Source organism: Pelodiscus sinensis, chromosome 5 (genome assembly GCF_049634645.1).
Source record: "Pelodiscus sinensis isolate JC-2024 chromosome 5, ASM4963464v1, whole genome shotgun sequence".
Taxonomy (NCBI): domain Eukaryota; kingdom Metazoa; phylum Chordata; order Testudines; family Trionychidae; genus Pelodiscus; species Pelodiscus sinensis.
The window spans coordinates 121663936-121685007 of NC_134715.1; the positions used below are offsets into that span (position 1 = coordinate 121663936).

A 21072-nucleotide genomic window follows, 5' to 3' on the forward strand; every position below is an offset into this window, starting at 1 on the left:
CAGATACTTTACTGGGAATGCTTTTGTTGTGGTTGTGTGGTGTAATGGTCTTTAAAAACGTTTCCCTTTCATGAGCCCGCATACGTGATCCCATTTAAACTTGTATTTATCAATAATGTGTGACACCCTGGGCCAGACTGTGTGACTTGCACATAGGTTGGGGGGTGAATGTCTTGCAGAATTTCCCTATCCCAGGAGAAGATTGTGCCATTATTTAGCACTTTTCCTCTGGAAATCTCCAGACAACAAAAAAATTAAAATTAAAATTAAAATAAAAACTGCATTCTTTCCTGGTATTTAAACAGTTAACATAGTCTGCAACACAAAGCTTATTAATGCACTGAACATCTTTCATAATGTTCCTTACCAATAGAGCTCTTAGTAGAATAAGGTATAACATGCAGTAAGTATCAATATTTAAATGCCTCTATATACAGGATGTACTAAAGATAGGTGGGTGACTAATGGTCCAAAAAGTAACATACTATTTCAGGGGTGGCCAACCAATTTAACAAAGAGAGCCAAAACAGTAGCGGAAAAAATGTGAAGAGCCACATGAGAATTGTCAAGCAAAAAAAAAAAGCCCCAGAACTGTTGAGCAAAAAACAAAAAAATTAAAAATATATATATATTTTTAAAAGGAGGCTGCCCTGTTAAGATGGCTACCATCTTGGGCACCATTTTTAAAATCCCACCGCTCCGACCCAGTAAGCACAGGGGTCGTGGGGTGAGCTGGCGGGACCGCAAGAGTGGCTTCGTGAGCCGCACTTTTGAGGGGCAAGAGCCACATGCGGCTGGCGATCTGCAGGTTGGCCATGGCTGAACTAGTCCTTCCAACAATTTAACTACAGCTACAAAAACTGACTATTGCTTCATAGACACGCCAACAGTTATACATACTGGGTGCATCTAGACTGGCAAGATTTTGTGCAAAAGCGACTGCTTTTGTGCAAAAACTTGCCAGCTGGCTACACTGACCACTTGAATTTGTGTAAGAGCACTGACTTTGTAATGTACAAAGTCAGTGCTTCTTGCGCAAATACTTTCACGCTCCCACTCGGGAAAAAGCCCTCTTGCACAAGAATACTTGCTCAAGGGGGCCAGCGTAGACAGGGAAGAACTGTTTTGCGCAAAAAAACCCTGATGGCTAAAATGGCGATCGGGGTTTTCTTGCACAAAATCGCATCTAGACTGGCCACGGATGCTTTTGCGCAAAAGCATCTGTGCCAATCTAGACGCACTTTTGCGGAAATACTTTTAATGGAAAAATTTTTCCGTTAAAAGTATTTCTGCAAAATCATGCCAGTCTAGACGTAGCCACTGTGTGTAACATCACTGGGATAACGTCAGCATTGGATATTGGTATACATTGCCACTCCTACTGTTTTATGGTCAGTTACCGACACTGTATATGAGACTGCAGCTTCACACAAGGTCCCAGAAAGTGCTGTGGCAAAAAGGACCCATGTGATATATAAATGGGGACAGGCACAGGGTGTGTGTCTAGACTACAGGGTTTTGTCGAAAAAAGTGGACTTTTGTTGACAAAACTATACCTGCGTCTACACTACCGCCGAGTTCTGTCGACATGAGATCGACAGAACTCAGCAGTTTTGTCGACAATGGTAAACCTCATTCTACGAGGAATAACGCCTTTTGTCGACAGAATTCTGTCAACAGAAGGCGTTATTGCATCTCCACTGTCCTTTGCATCTACACTCTCATGTCGACAAAGCGGCTTGCTTTGTCAACAGAACTGGATGCAGTCTAGACGCTCTTTGTCGACAGAAGCTTTGTCGACAGTATCTGTTGACAAAGCCTCTGTCGACAAAATCCTGTAGTCTAGACGTACCCAGGGAGGTGACTTTTACCTGTATTTACAGCTTTGATGAGACCAATGCTAAAATACTGAGACCAGTTTCTGTCCACATGGTAAGCAGAATGTTTAATGATAGGTGAAAAGAGAGACAGCAATGATTGCCAGCTGGAGATAATGCCTTGCCCCAGTGGTTCCCGACCGCTGGGCCGTGGACCGGTGTCAGGCTGCGAACTACTGGCTGATGGGCAACAGCACACTGCCAGGCCACGTCCCCATGGCTTGCTGATTGGCTGGGTGGGGTTCCCTGTACGCTGTGTGGTAGTGTGGCTGCACAGCTGCTAATTGAGCTCCACCCGCAGAGAGCTTCCTGGCTGGGGAGCTGCTCCAGTGTGCTGTGGCTGGAGTCAGGGCCGCAGTGAGGCTGTTCCTACTGGGGAAGCCTCACCATGCCCCCGTTTCTAGCTCTGGGGCCACTACGCGCCCAGACTGGTGGGGCCACCTGGAGGGCAGCTGCTTCAGCCGCTGGGGCTGTGGCCATGTGGAGGGCAGTTGTTCCGGTGGCCGGGGCCAGTGCCACATGGAGGGTGGTTGCAGAGAGAGGAGACAGGGGCGGATATACAGCAGGGTGAGCGGGGCGGCCGCCCCGGGCCCCGCGCTTCAAAAAGCCCCGCGCATGCGCCGTGACAAAGGGTGGGGGGGCGCAAAATTATGCTGCCCTGGGCCCCACAAAACGGTCATCTGCCCCTGAGAGGAGAAGCTCCTGGGCAACCCCAACCAATCTCCTGCCCGGCTTCTCCTGCAGGAGGAGAGACCAAGGAACCAGCCACTCTGCGAGCCTGCTCTCTCGCCCACGCCGGCGCAGCTGGGTGGCTCCCTCTACACTCGGCAGAAGCCTCCCCCTGGCCTCCAACTGCTCCAAATCCAGCGAGCACACAGGGGCCTGCCAGGGCCCAGTCATGCTGAGCCCTAGAGGCTGGCTCACAGACCTCACGGCGGGGCGGCTGGGGCTGAACAGAGGCTGTCACTATCTAGGCAGCTGGAGTAGGGTGAGGCGACAAGGTGGGAGAACCCTCTGAGCCCAAGTCAGCACCTCACCACTTGCAGCTCAGGTTCTCTCTGGCTTGGTCCCCTCTTTCGCTCACGCTCTTTGCCCCCTTCTTCCCTTTCCCTTCTTTTCTGCTCCATTTTCCCCTGCTTCCCTTATTGTGTGCGTACAGACGCAATGTAAAATAACACATGACCATGGGGAACCTAAGGCCTGGAGGCTGGATTCAGCCCCTGGCTTGCCTGGATCCAGCCTCCAAGGCTCAGGGCTTCCCCACTTAAAATTGGGGAGCTCACGCTGGTGCTCCATCCCCCTTCCCCCAACTCCCTTCTGTGGGGCTAGAGCACACAAAAACTACTAGCCTGGTGTGCGAGGGGATTATGGGGAGTGTCTTTTTCCTTCTTAGTCATCAGTGAGGGGTATTTTGGTTTTGGGGTGTTTTTTGGGGGTTATTTTGCTTCTCACTTATGTGTGAGCCTTGACAGTTTTTCTGTGTGCCCCTGACCCACCAGTCCTACACTTAAGCACACTGAGCTTTTGCCTTGTATCAAAATGAAAAATTGAAGATTACTGAATTAGTATAAAATACCCTCACTAAAGGGCTCTTCAAGTCTAGCAAAGAAAGGCATCACAAGAAGCCATAGTTCTTGAAGTCTTCAAATCAAGACTAGATACCTTTCCAGAAGATATGAATTACCAAAAAATAAGTAAGTGGGATTAATATAGGGATAACTGCAGGAAACTGTAGCATCTGTGTTTTAAAGTCAGTCAGACTGGATAATCTGACTGTCTATTTTGGCCTTAAAACCTGTGAATGAAAAGTGAATGGGAATTTGTTTTCCTTTAAACAATTTTCTTACTTTATGTCATGCTGACTTCCATTCACAGGGGCTGACCTAATGTAATGCAGATGCCATGTACAGATTCTCAGTGTTTGCACATATTGGAACAGTTGCACGGGTATTCTAATGTTTTCAGTTCAGAATCAATTCAATAAAATGGAAGTGGAAGAGTTTAATATAAACTTCATCTGGAGATGAAGTTTAAATTAAAAATAAATAAGTTCCATGGATGACCAGATAAACTTCAACGTAAGAACATAAGAACAGCAGAAGGCTTTTGACAGCATAGATCAGAAAGTGACTTGGGCGGTGTTGGAGTCGTACGGCATGGATTGCAGACTGATATGGTTGTTGAAGGATATCAACGATAATGTGGATGCAACGGTGAGAACGCGCGGAGAGTTGGGAAGTTGGTTTAGAACGAGTAGAGATACGAGACAAGGAGATCCGATATCACCAATTATCTTCATCACACATCTAGAGACAGCGATGGACAAGATCAAGGAAGAGGTAAAAGGGATATCGGTGCACGGGATGAGAATTAGCAATGAGGTTCGCGGATGATATAATTATCATTGAGGAAGATTAAGAGAAGTTAGTGAAAATGGTGCAGGTGCTAAATGAGGAAGAGAAGTGATAGGGACTGATTATGAATGTCGATAAAACAAAGACAATGATATTTGGAGATAAGGAAATAAGAAGGAAGATCAGTGTAGATGGGATCAAACTAGAGAACGTAGAGAAGTTCACGTATTTGGGGAGCAAAATGACATATGCTCTAGACTGTAAGAAAGAAATAGTGACTAAAATAGTGAAAGCAAGAGCGACTTTGAAGTCGATGGATAAGATCTGGAAAAGTAAAGTGATTAGCTTAGGAACGAAGCTGAGCATCTTGAAAACGTGTGATTAGCAGCATGTTGTACAGATGTGAGACATGGGTGTTAAGGAAAGATTCAAAGAGAAGGATACTGGCGTTCGAGAGGAGTTGTTATAGAAAGATCCTGAGAATAGGATGGATGCAGAAGGTTACCAACGAGGAATTATACAGGAAGATGCAGCCGAAAGAGAACCTACTGCAGGAGGTTATACAATGGAAGTTACAGCTATTCGGGCATATATGCAGAATGAACAAGGGAAAAGTTAAGACCCTGGTATTCAGCATAATGGATGGTCCGAATAGGCGAGGCAGACCCCACAGAAAATAGGCAGATGATATAGTCCCGCACTGGACAGGGAAAGACAGAAGGAAATAGTGAGGGAGGCATCGAACACCAACAGGCATAGAGCCCATGGTTGTTGATGCTGATGATACTGGGTCAGACCACAGTTTGACTGTGCACTGTGTAAAGAAATGCTTCCCTTTGTTTGTTTTAAACCTGCTTTTTACTAATTTCATTTGGTGATCCCGAGTTCTCATGTTATGGAAAGGAGTAAATAACTCTTCTTTGTTCACTTTTCCCACATCAGTCATGATTTCAAAATATTTTATTTTTGTTTTAACTCTGTGTTGCAGTAGGGAGAAAAAAGAGGATTATATCACAGTTCTGAATATAGAGACCTCCATGGTAAGTGAAGCAAATCAAAGAAAGAAATCCACATTAATGATTTAATTAATAAAAAACAATATTTCCTTTCTTTTAATGTACAGAAACTGCAAATTCCTCTCTGTAGTCATGCTGAAGGCAGAGGATGTAAGCTTTCAGCGAGGGCACCTTAAGTGCCAATATTTTAAAATGGGGCAGAAGGTAGATTTGCTTGTCTATTAAAAAACTGACAGAACTGGCCACCTGCTGCTATAGCCTAACCAAAGAAAGCAGCTGGACAATGAAACAGACATTGGTCTGGCTGCTGTGTATGAATAATGATACACTACGCCACTGACAGAAATTTGCCAGAAGGGTCATTTGCAAATTTTTAATTGTAAGAGACCTTTCCAAAGGACACTCTCTTTGGAAAGAGGTGCATGTTTAATGCCATGCACAGGAGGCTGAGAATGTGCTGCATTGGGTGTGTCTGGGGGCTACATTTTCAAATAGCAAGCGAGAATCCAGCTCTCTGGAGTTGTAGTCCAATCAATGTCTTGGGTATGTCTATACAGCACTTGCAGCAGTGACCATCAAAGCCGGGGTCAAGGGACATGGGGTTGTGCTGCAGGGCTTAATATGGCTCTGTAGACATTTGGATTCACCCAGAATTACAGGCTCCCACATTTAACCTTTGCTGGGTTTCAGAGGTCAGGGCTGCAGCTTGATCCAAACATCTAACCTGCTATCTTTAACCTGGCAGTGTGAGCCCCATGAGCCTGAGTTAGTTGATCCAGGCTCTAAGACTTAGTGCTAAGGGGCTGGGTGGCTGGTTATTTATTTAATGTTATTTATGTATATATTTATTTATTTATGGCTGCATAGGTGTACCCTGAGACCTTAATTCAGTACAATACGTAACATATACTTAATTTTAAGCTCCAAAGTTGACCTGTAAGTTCCACTGACTTTGATTGGGGCTGCTTAAATGCTTGAAGTTAGGTCTTTGAGCACCTCATTGAACTGCAGCCTTATCCACTTTATTAAATATTTCAAACACTGCCTTGCTCTAATGCAGAGACATTACCACAGAACCATAATCTGCTGGAATTTGCAGTTGTACTGAAATGGAAATATTTCACAAAATTAGGGCCATGTTTACCAGAATTTCATTTTGGAAGTAATTCAAAATTTAAAAATTCTGTCAGTATCAAGACATCTCACTGGGTGCTTCTATACTGCAGAGCTTAACTCGAAATAATCTATGCAAATTGAGCTACGTCAATTGCGTAGTTTATTTTGAAATTGAAATTGGGAGCAGCTACACAGCACGTATTTTGAAATAGAACACTCTTCCTCTAACTTCCCTTAGTCCTCATACAATGACCTTTCTAGGAGTTGAAATAATGCTAGTTATTTCAAAATATTGTTGCTGTGTAGTTGTACCCACTGTGAAATTTTTGGAATAAAATATTTTGATGTTTTTCATTTTGAAGCAACTTGTCTATGTGATTTTTAATTTCTATTCTATTATAATCTAAAAAAGACAAATAGAAAAGAAAGGATTTTGTCAAAACAAAATGTTTGGATTGACCTGAAATTAATTTTTCCATAATTCTTTCACGATTTCAAAATTATCTGTTTTTGTTCTAACCTGGAAGGAAGACAGATTTTTGAAATCTCAACATCCTTCATGAATGAGAACTTCCTTCTTCTCATGGTTCTATTATAAAATAATTCAGTGAAAACACCAGTCAGTTCTCTGATGCCACCCAACAATTCACTGTAGCTAGCAAGATACAAGCATTGTTCAGATCACACCAAACCCAGGCAGTCTGGTTTTAATCAGTTCAGCATTGGAAATTTTTTATTAAATAAAATTGCTTGTGGGCTGGTAGTTTTGGGGATTTTTTTTCTTTTGTTTTTCTTTAGATAATTCCACCCTTTCCCCCATCCTAGTAATTAATGCCATACCCTACAGAAACCCTGTTTCGTGTGCACCGGAAATAATCTATTTAAATATTGTATTAGGTCACAAATAGGTCAAGGTCACTGATATTTTTCATAAAGAAATGGGGTTTCCTTTGTTCCCAAGACCTTGATGTAAAATTTATTTTGATCCCATTGAGAATAATAAAAAAATCGCAATTTTTTATAAAAAAAATGTTTATGGTACTGGCAAAGGAACAAAATGCAGGTGCCCTCTTATTTTTCAGTTTCTAGCTGTCCAATAATAAGACTTCACATGAGTGACTTTGTAAGGTTTGCTCTGGTTAGCATCAGAGCACTTCACAAAACACTGACAAACCTGCAGGCTTCAATCAATCTAGATAGGTGAATGGAAAATGAATTGGAGTTTGAACATCTGTCAACTTCAAACTAGCTAGGATCTCTTTAAACAGTAGTAGGCATTAATTTAACAGGCCTTTTTGAAGGGTGTTACTTGTCTATCATCAAGGAAATCTGTTATTGGGTTCCTAGCCCAGCTGGTGCCCACATGACACTGTTATAAAATTGGATGAATTTTGGGTTAAATTACAAATGGATTTCTAATTTGTTTCCTTTATTCTTTTAAAGTCTTTTGACATGCGAGAGGGAGCGCACACTGTACACACTTCTTATAGATATGTTACAAGTGCTTGCAGGTTGTTGCAATACACTAACACTTGCTTTACCTTTGTAAGGAAATCCAGATGTAAGGGCAAGGTAGGCACCTTTGCACCCTCTGCACTTTGGCGATCACAGTGACTGCTCCCCCAAATATTCAAAGGGGTACAAACTACCTCTTAAGGGTATGGAAGAGTATGGTTCCTGCACCACCCTATCCCCACTGAGGAAGGCCTAATGGATGGTACAGAGCATGTACTCCCCTGTGTGCCCCAGCGCAAATGCCCTTGGAGCTGTATGAGGGTCTGCACTGCTCCAGGGCTGGTCCCCGGTTACACTGTTGGCCCAAGTAATAATGTCAGGGGACAGGAGTAAGCAGAGTTGGGTGCAACAGCTGTACTTGCAACATGCACCATGCCAGTATAAATGTCCTGTTTAAACAGAAAAAGGCCTTATGCCCCACTAGTGGTGTTGCCACTGGCCTCCATACCACTTATAGGGTCATCCTTAATCATTAGCGGCCCTTGTCTTTCATACTAAAGTCCATGCATGTTCCTGTCTCGAATCATCTTCTGCTGGGCTATTGAGCCCTAATGTGTTGCTGTCAATATCACAGCACTTTCAATGGCATCCTCATACTTCCAGACTCCACCATTAGCAAAAGAGTGACGCCTACGATCTCCAAGCAGCACAGCCACGGCAGTCACCTCAAACAACTCAAAACTGCTTCCTTGCTCATGGCAGGATCCCGTGAGAATACGACCTCTTTTTAAAACGTTCATCCCTGAACAATGCACCATTCTGCAGAAACATAATTGGGTGGTGGCTGGCTGCTACAACGTCTCCGTTTATTTGGTATTTGAGGTATTGAATATCAGAGGGGGAACAGTGTTAATCTGTTTCAGCAAAAACACCACGGAGTCCCGTGGCACCTTAATGACTAACACGTTTATTTGGGCATAAGCTTTTGGGGGGCTGGCACTGCAGCCTATGAAAGCTTATGCCCAAATGAACGTGTTAGTCTTTAAGCTGCCACATGACTCCTCATTGTTTCTGAGGTATTGAAGTTTCCAGGATGCTCACACCAGGAAGTAAGTGTTGGCAGATGTTAACCTATCTCAGAGTGGGCTGGCCCTTTAAGGGAATTGGGACTCAGCCTCACCTGTGCCAGAGTTAGCCCTACTTCTCAGGTGAAGGGACTGGGTATACGGGTCATGGGATGGGATGAGCATGTGACTAAGAGCCTGCTGGGAGTTTTTAAGGGAGGCCTGTCTGGTTCAGAACGCCTCTAGGGAGGGTAGAGGGGGAGCTGTGTGAAAAAGAGAATGAGAAAAAATCAGTGAGGGAGGCCGGTCTGAGTGGAGTGGAAGAAGCTCCAGGAATAAATGTCTGCGCATTTAGGCCTACAATGAGGACAGCCTTAGTAGTTATGGTCCCAAGGCTTGAAACCTGTAGAGGCAGGGCTGAATGTCTTGCATTGAGATGTTTTCCTGCCTTGTGACACACAAGGCAGCTCAGAGCTCCACTTCTGTCTCGATAGTGCCAGGTGTTCGACTCCACTATCACCATTTGTGCACTGCTCCTTGTGTGGTACATTTAGAACAGCCTGTACCATAGATGGGGTTCCCTCATCTGCCCCCTGAGGGATGTGCATGGTAGTTCAGGGGGCTCCTGCCTATACTTCTACCTCAAGGGGTGGTACAGTCACCTCTGTCCACAGAAGGAAGAAGGGTGCGTTATTGCCAAGGGGAAGGGCTGGGCTGCTGTGGCAGAGGGCAGGCCCTTGGAGGAAAAGCATTGCCTGGCTAGAGCCTGGTGTGCTAAGCTGCTTCGGTGTTACCTTGACTCTGAATGCCAGAATTGCTGAGCTGTAGGGATAAGTCACGTCATGGTGGAATAGCACTGAAGCTCCTGTGTAAGACGAATACAGCGGCCTAGAAGCCTGTGGGTGACTGGACAGGGAAAACAGGCAGTGGATAGGTGGGGTGCCAGACAAGGTAATTGCTGGCTATGACTTTGTAATGACTGCAGAGCAGCCTACAAACTGGGGGAGGAGAGGAGAGCAAATTGCAATAAATGGAATAGCCCCTCGCTTTATCCCTAGCAAGCCTCAGAATTCTGGCCACCACTTTCATGTAATCTCTTTTCACAGCAAAACCAGCATAAGTAGGAGCTAGTTTTCTCAGTGCCGAAGTGCCTATTGCTCCCACTAACTGCATCCGGCTTAGCTCTCTGGGGAGCAGGTTTAACTAGCACACATTGATACCCGACATTTTTTAATCAAGCCTGACTGGTTTTGTCTGAAGGCTGTGCACTAGGAGTTATTTTGGGGAGGCTGGAGAGTCTGTGGTCCAGAAAGTCAGCTACGATCTCTTCTGGCCTTAGACTCCATGAACCCAAAATCTTGAAGAAATTTGTTTCGGTAGTTTCAAACTTGGCTGGGTCTGTAAATGTCATTGAGGTCTGCAATCAAGCCAGCTGAAGATTATTATTGAATCCTATTCCGCACGGATATATAAGAAATTCCAGTTTGCCCTTCAGTGGGTGTCGTTAAAATCAGGCCAGTTACTGTTTTTGCCATTATTTGTGATATTTTACAATATTCCCTTTACAATTGTGAGAACTCCCCAAGTAGAGTGTGATCCTGGTGTGAACCTGCCCAATACACACAAATCACATCTAAATGAAACACTTTCTAAGAGGCAGAAGACATATTTTTAAAAGGAGAACGAAATGTATGCTATATTGACTTCACACTGATGGGGGGAGTGTTTTGGGCTAAGCTCTGCAGCTGGGTGTGTTAACTTCGCTTTATAAAGACCCAGGGGAACAGTCAAAGTTCAGTTAGAGCTTGCTTCAAGTAATGGCGTAATCAACGTCACCGATGGTCAGAAATGGAGGCATTGGGGGGCTCCACAAGGGGAAAAGTGGCAGGGACATCCGAAGACAGAATCAAAGAAAACCTTCATTGAAACTGACTTCTAATAGGCTAGCTCATAGCTGCATTGTTAATTTAATTTCTTTGTGCTCTGCACGGCACAGCTAGCGGGTTGGTAAAAGGAGCTCTTTGTGTTTTACGTGGGAGAGCATTGCAGGAGGGTTGTTTTTGGAGGCTGTCCAGCAGGAGAGGGGAAAAGTAAAGAAATCCTGAAAAGGAACGATGTAGCCATTCTTAAAGGTCAAACACTTGGCGCAGCCTCCGCTTCCTTCAGCCGTGCAAAATGCACCCAGACAGCAGTGCTGCCAGGGCTGGCAAGTCACTTTCATGGGCCACCAGACTGGCTTTTCACCAGAAGCATCAGCACATCCCGAGCCAACAGGCCGACTGAGAAGGGAGGAGTAGGGGAAGGAGAGCAGTTGCCTTGGTGCCTGGCAATTTAAAAGAGCTAGGGGCTCCTGACCACTGCCCCATTTCTACAGGAGCAGCAGCAGCTGGAGCCCTGAGCCCTTCATATTGTTGCCGGAGTGTGGCACGATGCGCTCCGGGAGGCTCTGAGTGCTGGCTAGGGGGCTGGTGCAGCATGCACTGGAAAGTGTTAGAGGCTGACTGTCTTAGCCCTGCCCCTTCCACCTGAGGCCCCGCCCTTTCCAGGAGCACAGAGGGCCCCCCTCCCTCACACACCTTGCCCACAGACCTGGCAAGTCTGTCATGTCCCCTATGGGGACATGGTTAGAAACAGATCAGAACTAAGATAATTCTGCCTGCCTGTGCCAGTCTTCGACGTGGGTGTTGATCAGGGTTTGGGTGTCATGCTTTGCATGGCAAAGGAGATGTTTCATGAAATGATAAGAGGTTATCAATAGAGTATGAACATTTAGAACAGACCAACAAGCACATACAGATCCAATATTCTGCTTTGGCTTCTGATAAGTCTTGAGGTTAGGTCAAGGTTCCAGCTCTCACCTTTCAGTGTCCATACTTGACTAATACACTCAGCAGAATGGCTGTTAAAATTAATTCTCATGTATGGGACAGTGGCGTGGTCGCTGTCTTCGCTGAAGTGTTATTTCAATGGCAACAATTTGTTATTTGTTCTCCTCTTTCTGAGGTGAATTTGTTGTTGCTTAATCTAATTGCTATAGATCCTAGAGTTCTTGTAGCCCTTCAAGTCCTACAGGTCTGAACCAGAATAAGGGGCTCCATTCTGGGTAGCACTCTGCCATGAGAAGAGAAGATGCCGTTTCCTTTTAATCAGCACTTCATGAGATAAGCCACTGCAGAGTGAGAAAACAAGCCATGTAAGAGGACATAGAATAAGAAAGGACTAGCCCATGACAAGCTGCCATATCAGACTGCAGCCCAGGCTAATGGTAGAAAAATCAGATTAGGGATTGGCCAGAGAGAAGCCATGCTAGATTTGGGATAGTCTATGTGTCTATTTTCTACCATCTCAGCAAGCAAGAGGTCGCCTGGATTTCTTGGGCCAACAAAGGCCTTAGCAAGATTGCAAAAAAATCACCACCACTTTCTAGCAGTGCTTTGTTTTCCATAAGTTCCATAAGAAGACTGAGGTGGGTTTTAAATATGAATTTTTGAGCACTGCATGATACACTGATATTTGTTTCTGGAAAACTTAAGGGAGACAAAACTTGTCCTGAAAAGAATTCCTGTCCTGGAAATCCACATGAAGCTCACAGATCCATCTCAGAATGTGATACGCTCACGTTACAAATGGAGGATAAACATTACCCTGAGAGACAAGCAGTCACACTGGCAGCTACTGTATTTTTGATAGTACTTTATTACATGGTAAGAGATGGAGGCTAAATCATAGCCCTTGCTGAGCCTCTGCCCTTCCCCTCCCTTTGCAAGATGCTGAAGTTGGTGGGAGTTGAGAGCTATAGGACCTGCAGATTTTGCTGGACCCTGAGCTGGGGAAGAGGGGAGCTCTAGGCTCCTAGAAGGAGTGGGGCCTCAAGTGGAATGGGCAGAGCTAAGGGCTAGCCTCTCCCAGCCAGCCCTTTAGCACTGCCTGGTGTGTGCTGCCCAGGGACGCCAGCAGTGAGTTAAAAATGCAGGGGCTTCAGCTGCTACAGTTGCTTGGGGAGCCCCAAGCCTTTTTAAATCATCAGGCCTGGGCAGCTTTCCCCCTTTGCGCCCTCTCCTTCCCCATCAGAGGGCCTGACTGCAGCTGAGCAATAAGTTTTGGTGAAACTTTTTTCTGTTAAAATGATGTACTGTCAAAACCAAAATATAGCACAAAAATTCACTGACTGCCACAAAAATCTTGTTAAAAACATTTCAGATCCATGATGGAATTTCTAGCCAAACGACGCACATTACTCCAGAAGAGCTGAGATTCAAGTTTCTACCTGATTTGGAGCAGGTACTTGAATGTGGGTCTCCTGCATCTCAGAGGGGATCCTTAATCACCTGGTTATTGGCTGTTCTTTAGTGAGTTGGCCTGTCATGCCTTTTTGTGACATTTCAGAGGTCTTGTTTTTGTTCTGCATCTGAGCAAATTTTGAATAGAGCTACCAAGCAGTTAAAACAAATAATAGAATACCATTTAGTTGAATATTTTGGATGTTTTTTACATTTTCAAATATGTTGATTTCATTTACAACACAGAATGCTTGGTGTACAGTGCTCGTTTTCTATTATTAATTACAAATGTTCACTATTCAAAACAAAAAGAAATAGTATTTTTCCATTAACTTAATCCAGGTAGTGCAATCTCTATCATGAAAGCTGAAATTACAAATGGAGAATTATGTACAAAAAATAACTGCACTCAAAACCAAAAGAATGTAAAATGTCAGCACCTACTAGTCCAGTCAGTCCTACTGCTTGTTCAGTCAGTTGGACAAACACATTTACATTTGCAAGACATAATGCTGTCCGCTCCCTGTTTATAATGTCACTTGAAAGCGAGAGGAAATATTCATGTAGCATTAGTGTAGCTGGTGTTGCAAGATATTTACCTGCCAGATATGCTAAAGATTCATATGCCCCTTTAATGCTTCAACCACCATTTCAGAGGGCACGAGTCTATGCAGATGATGGGTTCTGCTCGATAACAATCCAAAGCAGTGCAGGACTGATGCATGTTAATTTTTCCATCTGAATCAGATGCCACCAGCAGAAGTTGATTTTCTTTATTGGTGGTTCAGGTTCTGTGGTTTCCACACTGGCGTGTTGGTTTTTAAAGATGTCTGAAAGCATGCTCCATATCTCATCCTTCTTGGATTTTAGACACCTCTTCAAATTCTTAAACTTCAGGTCAAGTGCTGTAGCTATGTTTAGAAATCTCACATTGGTACCTATTTTGTATTTTGTCAAATCTGCTGCAAAAGCATTCTTAAAATAAACAATATGTCTGGGTCATTGTTTGAGACTGCTATAAAATGAAATATATAGCAAAATGTGGGTAAAATAGAACAGGAGACAGACATTTCTCCCCCAAGGCGCTTAGTCACAAATGTAATTAACACATTTAACAAGCATCATCATCATGGCAGCATGTCCTTTGGAATGGCAGCCAAAGCATGGAAGGATATACGAATGTTTAGCATATGTCTCACATAAATACTTTGCAATGCCAGCAACAATGCCATGCAAATGCTTGTTCTTAATTTCAGATGACACTGTAAATAAGAGGCTGGTAGCATTATTTCCCATAAATGTAAGAAAATTTGTTTATCTTAGCAATTGGCATTATAAGAAGTAAGACAGAGTGGACTTGTAGGCTCTAAAGTTTTACATTGTAGCCATGTAACAAAAAAAATCTACATTTGTAAGTTTCACTACACAGTAAAAAGATTACTTGTATGAGGTGAACAGAAAAATACTATTCCTTTATCGTTTTTATAGCACAAATATTTAAAATAAAAATGATAATATAGTGACTCTGCACACTGTATTCTGTGTTGTACTTGAAAATGTAGAAAAACATCAAAATATATAATAAATGTCAATTGGTATTCTATTGTTTAACAGTGTGATTAAAATTGTGATTAATTTCAATTTTTTAAAAATCTTGATTAATTTTTTGAGTTAATTGCACGACTTAACTGTGATCAATCGACAGCCCTAAATTTTGAAATATCAACCTTTTTTTCCTAAACAGACTTTATTTCTGGCCAGACCCACTCAGGTCCCATCAGGATCCTAATCACCTTACAAGATCAAGCATGGCCAAAGCATGAAGGGGTACAATATGAATGTTTAGCATATGTTTCATTTAAATACCTGGCAATGCCAGGTCACAAGGAGCAAACTGAATGATATATTAAAACTACTTCTAAAACTTATTTTGCATCACACCTTCTCTTCTAGAGTGGACTCCCTGCTGTTCTATGAACTAAAGGAACTCTTCATTCTCGATGAAAAATTATAGTTTTGGGTCCTAGTGGACAAGGCAGATGGAATGCTGGCAGGAAAAGGGGGAAATATCCAGAGAAACAGACAAGAAATATCACCTGAGGCATCTCTGCCATCAGCTATCAAAGCAGTGTGGAATCTTGCAATCCTAAGGGACTCTTCACCTAGTCAAGGAACGCTAAGTAGTAGCAGTGTCTACAGCTTCTTGGAAGATCAAAAGAATATGCCTCCTCATTTGAGGTATGGACCTGACCACATTGATCGTAAGAACATAAGATGAGCCAAAGATATTAAATTAACTCATTCATTGTCCAATAATAGAGTTAAACAGTTCAATGTTTAATATAGCGAAACCTCAGCCTCCTTATTTTCAGCATGGCAAACACACCATTACATTTTTTCACCTCTTATTAACAATGCAGGAAAGAAGGAAAATTAATTAAGCATCAAAATCTAAGGCATCAAAAAAACTTTCCTCATTCTCTTTCCCTTTAACTAGAAAGAGGTTTTAAAGGAAAATCCCACTTTACTTGATGGTCTCTTCGATCGTATTGAAGATGATGATCACTGGTTTCTGGGATAAAAGAGAAGTTAGATGAGAGCATCAGGAATTATTCTTGTTATTGTTGCTAGAGTCCAATCACATTTAATCCCAGGTGATGGCCAGGAGTCAGCTAAAACTGGTAAAGGTAGCAATTTCATTTGGGTCCTCCTCTCTGGCCTGATCTGGTCAAGACAACCCTCAGGATTAGGATAAAGGCAGTCTATTCTGTTTTTCGCTTCCAAAGTTTTCTTCTTAGATCTGAAATAGGAAGTGATGGGTGAAATTCCCTCATTATTTTGTCCACTAACGAAGTCTAATATTCAAACACACCTATTTTGGTACAGAAGTTTCCAGTTCCAACTTTTTTTAATCCAGCATGATTACAGCATATTTCTTGAACCATGACAACGTGGCTTTTTTCCCTCTGGACTCATTTAGTCTTTCTGTCTAGGTCTCTTGTGTCTGTTTACAAGATTCACTATTGAAAACAACTCGCCCTACTTTCCACCAACACTTGGGCTATGTCTACACTGGCATGATTTTCCGAAAATGCTTTTACCGGAAAACTTTTCCGTTAAAAGCATTTTTGGAAAAGCGTGTCTAGATTGGCAGGATGCTTTTCCGCAAAAGCACTTTTTGCAGAAAAGCGTCCGTGGCCAATCTAGATGCGCTTTTCCGCAAAAAAGCCCTGATCGCCATTTTAGCGATCGGAGCTTTTTTGTGGAAAACAGTACTATGCTGTCTACACTGGCCCGTTTGCGCAAAAGTCTTTCGGGAAAAGACTTTTGCCCGAACGGGAGCAGCATAGTATTTCCGGAAAAGCACTGACGATCTTACATGAGATCGTCAGTGCTTTTCCGGAAATTCAAGCGGCCAGTGTAGACAGCTGGCAAGTTTTTCCGCAAAAGCACATGATTTTGCAGAAAAAACTTGCCAGTCTAGACACAGCCTTGTTGTTTTAGGTTATTGTAACATCTTGTGATACATAAGATCATATTCTTTTTTACAACTGAAATTAGGGTAAATTTTTAGGTTCAGTTATCACAACAGTACAAGTTGACTGTAAAATGGTGTCTATTGTCTTCTTATCATTTTACAGATGGAGAAAAGCAGTCATCAGTTTTGCAATAAGCATTTAATCTGGAGTTTATTAAATTGGAGACACGAGTCCATGTGTAGAAACCAAACTCTTCTCATTACATTTTTGAATATAAAACTACACAGGTTTCTACTTCCATGAAAAATAAATGGCCAGATTTAGCATTTTATATGACTTTGAAGTCCTGTCTTTATTTCCCCAAAGAGCTTTCATTTTCAGTCATGGTTATCCTTAAGAAAATGTTGGATTGTTTTTTTGAGACTTTGTGAAGGATACGGTACTAGTAACATTCCGGCTGGGCTGACAGTCAGATGGGCATTCGCTAGTGAAGGCGAAATACCTATTCCACCTCCTCAACTCCTATTCCACCCCTCACTTCCTCTCAGCTTCAATGTATTTAATAGAGGAGCAGTCTTTTATTTATTTTTAGGATTGAGTTTAATGGTGAATTTTTAGGTAAGCTTTTCCAGCATTATACCCCATTGGAAACAAGTCTCTCCCATTTCCAGCAGTTTGAGCTAGGAACATCTGTGATGGTTTGTTTTTAAGTCTGATCTGTAATAGTCTTACTCTTAGACCGCATCTGTCTTCCAAAAGGATTCCCAAGTCTTTTTTTAAAAGGCAAATCTTGAACCGCATTGGGCAGGCGGCATAAACTCACCCCAAAAGAGAAGAAACATGCAAAAAGAAAAGCTGCATACAGATACGATCTGCTTGGAGTCTGGCTGATGATGGACTGGGTGACAGGCTTTCGTGAGGTGGTAGGAACATGGGTGTGACATGAAGGAATTCTCCTTGGACCAGCCAACAGTAACATTGCTGTTCCTTCATTCAAATTTAGCACCATTTCACTACTGCCCCGCCCACTGTGGAAAAACTGACAGGGAATGAGAAGCCAGGAAGATCTGAGATGACCATTGCAGTTTACAATTAATTGTCGTCTCATGAGGGTGTGGGGGAGAGTGACTTGGTTATATGAGAGGCAAGAGGCATCGCCTCTAGTCTACGGCTATGTCTAGACTACATGGCTCCGTCAACAGAGCCATGTAGATGAATTTATTAGACATAGGAAAATGAAGCGACGATTTAAATAATCAGTGAAAGCAAGACTGACTTTTATTGAACTGACCAGTCACAGAGCATTTGGCTTGGTTAAGGTTTGCAGGGCAGAAACTTTCCTCCTACACCTTTTGCAAGGTCTCTAGCACCACCGCGTCCTACTACTAATAATTAAAATCATAGAAGGGAAAGGCATCACTGTGGAGCTTTGGGATTTTTTGCAATTATCAGGTTCAAGCAAAATGAGCAACCCAGCTCAACTCTACAAAGGGTGGCCCTGGGAAAACAGTCTGGTAGCAAACTTGATAGTATTTTCTAATACCAGTATGTTTCCCACTTAATTTCTCCCAGGTGCCTCAGATCTCTGGGGAAAGCAGGAAGCTTCCTTTATAATGGACTGCTGCACAAGAGCATATGGATTGCTTTTTTAAAAAAACCTTTCATATTTATCTTAAATATTTGATATATTTTCTTTTTTGAGGAAATTCTGTTTCTGATTATGCCAGCTCAGGGGAGGAAAAATATACTCTGTGGAAATAATGTCTTTTCCTCTTTTAAGAAAAAATAAGGTCTAGAGGTATGTCATTTTGAATTATGCAGTTTAAATTCCCCCAGGCGCCATTTTACAGGGGGAAAACATTGCCAGTTGCCAGTTCTCAGCCTTGAGATGTCTTTATTGACTCAGTGCATTACCATATTGCTGTTCTTTTAAAAATCAAACTTTCCGTGAGTGAAGCTAACCCCTCACTTAAACCAGTACAGTTTGTGCTGCTTTAGATTTACCAGATCAAATTTCTTTTACAAATAGGAGTCAAAAGTCATGTGTAATCTTCCTCTGTATCTTATTAAAGGTTCTTTTTTTCCTGTTAACTGTCTCCTAGCTAAAGCCATAAATTGTAGCCCCATGAATTTTAGAGGTGGACGTGTGTTTCAGTGGAGTAATTCTATTACTTTTTTTTTTGTCTAAGCAGTCTTCCTCTGGTGTCTAAGAGGTGGCAATTAATGTTAAACTGAACTTTCATAGCTGATTTTGAGTTAGCCCAGAAATCTGTTTAAAAACCCCAATGATCAGATTGTGTGGAGGGTGGTGTTCCACACAGCTACAGCTTAATTTCAAATTCCTTCCTCATATGAATTTCTTTCAGTATTTCCTCACTGGAATATCACAGTAACACGGCAAATACCAGGGACTGCCCATGTAAACAAAACTTCCAATGTCATGGGCTATTGATACAGTCTATGGAATTCCATTGTTCAGAGGGTAGGGCAGCAAAAGAAAGAATCAATCTGGACTTTTCACAAAAGAGGAAAAGCATTTTTGAAAGTTTATTCAGAGCTTGTTTTGCACAAATTGCCTTTAGCAGAAGTACTTCGTACTACTTTTTGTTCCTTTCTGCTTTTATAGTTCGCCTTCAGCAAGTTAGCTAGGACTTATTCTGCAGGTTCTCTCTCTACAGGACTTGCAGGAGGTAAAATGTACACGTCCCGCAGTTGATGGGTGTCCCAGCAGGAAATTACACATAGTTTTCATTGTCAATGGATGTGCTCACTGGTTAGCCTGAGGTTGAAGGTCTCACTTGTGTCTTGAAGCCACAGCATGGCTTGAGTGAGCACAGAGCTGTGCCACCGCAGGAGGAACCCTAGTGGCATTGACTCTCAATAAGCAAATTGCCCTCCAGAGCCCTTGAAAGCACTGGCACGTCACTGCCCTTCTGAAGTGCCCGGCCATCTGAGCCTGACACGGCCATCTGTGCCTTCGCAGCCCTCTGGATCGTGTCCCTTCTGGGCTGGCTAGCAGTGCTAGCCAGAAGCAATCCCTGCAAAGCGGAAGGAAGCACTGCAGTTCAGCCTAATGATTTAGGAGGCACAAGCTCCGAATAACTTCCCCACACCTGCAGCAGCTACCAAGGAGGTGGCCAGAATCTGGCCCTAATTATTCTGTGAGGGAAGAGATGGGGAAACAGTCCTGGCTGAAGTTATTCATTTCACATGCATCTTCTTCCCCGGGGATGCTCATTCGCTGTGCACATTTAATGGACTCCTGCTCTGAAACGTCAGGGCTTCTCGCATGGGGTAGTGCTATCTCCCAGCTGGTCCCCTGGCCATTCTAGAAGAAGTTTGATAGTAGTACATGTGCAGGCTGTCTCTCAACTGACCCACACCAGAGATCTAGCCCTGGAAGTATCAGCTTCATAATATGAGATAAAGAGCTTCCTTGCTAGTGTAAGTGGGGGAATGGTCCCGCTCTTGTGGGGAACTTTCCTGGCTTCTATACACCCCGGTGAAATGAACCAGCGAAAGGATCTGAGTCCCCGCTCCCACTTCCTTTACCCCACGGCTCCCTGATCCTGAGGGCTCCCCCTCCACTCTCCTGAGTAGCAGAGCCCTTGAAACCCCAACAAGGCTGGGCCCAGGTTTCCTGGGGCTTAATCCCTGACCTTGTAATCACTAGGGGCAGGAGTTAGGGTGTCCCCACTCCGAGGTGCTCTCTTTACACTGCAGGCCTTCTTGGCCCAGTGATCACTTCATAAGGTTCAAAGCAAATACAATTTATTAAACATCAACTGATTAAAGAGAATAGAATAAGAAACAATGAGAATGGTTAAATGAGAACACACAGCCCTGCTCTGTAGCACAGAGACATCAACACAGCAGTCTGCAGAGTGTAAGGACAGTTCACAGTCTCTTCCTTAGAAGCCCTGGAAGTGCTGCAAGGGGCTGCAGGCTGGACACACTTGCACTGGCAGTGACCACACAGCCTCAGTCTCTAAGTGGCCAGACCCCTCTCCCAGTCCAGAGCCTTTCCCCACACTTTGCAGGTCCCAGGAGCTCACCACATCCAGCTGCAGGCTGTGCTGCTTGGCCAGTTCCAGCTCCTTGTGTTGCTTCTCTGTTCCTTTTGGCTTTCTGAGCACTGCCAGTCTGCTGCTCAACACAGGGTCTGCACTGCTTGGCCAGTCTGTGTCTGGTTCTGTCGCTGCAGGACTTCTTCTTGTACTCCTCTTTCAGCTCTCTGTCTTTGCAGGACCTCTTCTGCACACAGCTTGTTTGTTCCGAGACAGAGCCAGAACAATCCCCACTTACAACCTGTCAGTCAGGCTGAGCTGGAGTGTTGACTGCTTTCCATTGTCTCTGGGGTCTGTCAGTCTCATGAACCCTTCCCCTTCTGAAGCTGGTAAACCAAAAAACTCCCACAGAGTTTTAGTAAGG

The 21072-nt window shown here is 43.5% G+C and overlaps 1 long non-coding RNA gene across 3 annotated transcripts in view; it reads right to left on the reverse strand.

Moving 5' to 3' along the window:
* Positions 1 to 14686: 14686 nt before the first annotated feature.
* LOC106732166 (uncharacterized) overlaps positions 14687 to 21072 on the reverse strand; it is a 62424-nt gene continuing 56038 nt past the window's right edge. For 2 of the 3 annotated variants that reach the window (XR_012904427.1, XR_012904429.1), the window contains one exon: positions 14688 to 15962. This is a non-coding gene — a long non-coding RNA (uncharacterized LOC106732166). Of the gene's footprint in view, positions 15963 to 21072 lie in introns of all 3 variants that reach the window. The other variant, XR_012904428.1, reaches the window with a different exon arrangement.